This window comes from Pterocles gutturalis, unplaced genomic scaffold (assembly GCF_000699245.1).
Source record: "Pterocles gutturalis isolate BGI_N339 unplaced genomic scaffold, ASM69924v1 scaffold10984, whole genome shotgun sequence".
NCBI classification, from domain to species: Eukaryota; Metazoa; Chordata; class Aves; order Pterocliformes; family Pteroclidae; genus Pterocles; species Pterocles gutturalis.
In genome coordinates this window covers 2012-3164 of record NW_010135979.1, presented here as the reverse complement: position 1 = coordinate 3164, position 1153 = coordinate 2012, and positions in this window count along the sequence as shown.

Here is a 1153-nt window from a genome sequence, read left to right as displayed (position 1 = left end):
CCGTCTCCAGTCGGAAACAGCTCTGGCCTGCCGGGCTCCCCGCTGCTCGCCAGCCCATTTCCGAACTGCTCCGAGAGCGCACATATGCATCATCTCTCATAAATCCAAAAGCGAGGCCAGGATAACAGTAATTTGTTAGTGAATAAAGCAGGTCAGAAAAGGAGGGGGAGAGGAAAGTCTGGCGCTAATTGGAACAGCACCAAATATGATAAAAACGCACGTTGTGGCGTGTTTGCAGCATCGCACAAAATTATTGTAATATTTTAATCAACTTCATAAATCAATCGGCAGGCCTCAGGAGGAGGCCTCTGCCAATAAAGCACACAATCTGAGCATCCAGCCCTAATTGAAAACATGGTTTCGAAGAGGAGACCGCGCCGCTGGCGGCCGCACTCCTTGTAAAGCGTCGGGCCAGGCGCTGGCTCACGGCCGAGGCTGGAGCCGCCCGACCCGCGGCCGCCCCCCCCGCCACAGCAACCCCTGACGTGGGCCGGTGTCTGCAGAGCGCTTCCTTCAGCCAGACGGAAGAGAAAGGGATCCAGCACTCACCAGGGACAGCAAAAAGTTGGTGCCTTCTTGCTGCCTGGACCCCCTGCGCACGCCAGCGTTGGCAGCTGCTCTGTCTCTAGAAATGGAAAAAGTTCCCCTTCCTCCGGCCAGCAGATAAGGTGTGTGCTGGGGGGGAGGTGGGGGAGCCTCCCACCCTTGTTCCTGAGGATTTGCAGGATTGAATCCTGCAAACGAGAGAGCCAGGGAGGCACAGCTGCTCCTTCCAAGGACAGACATGGAAACATCCCCCAAGCTCCCCTCCTAGGAACCACGTTAGCCCACGAGCAAACCAAACCAAACCACCCCAAACCCCAATTTTATGTCATGCAGAGTGATTAAAATCCCATTTTTTGGGCTGCCTGCTCTGGTGCTGTGCAGCCAAGTGATGCTTTAACTCTTCGGAGTGGCCTCTGAGCAGGGACCCGGAGATCGACCTGGCCATTGATCTGTGCCACGGGAGCCAGCATCAGTGTTGTCCCGTGTCACAGCCAGCATTTAATGCTGACGGCACCTCATTAAGTTTCTATCAATAGTGTGAGCATCTTCGTTTGGAAGCTGGGACAAACACGACCCCCCGACCACCTCCTCTTGTGTGTAAGGATGC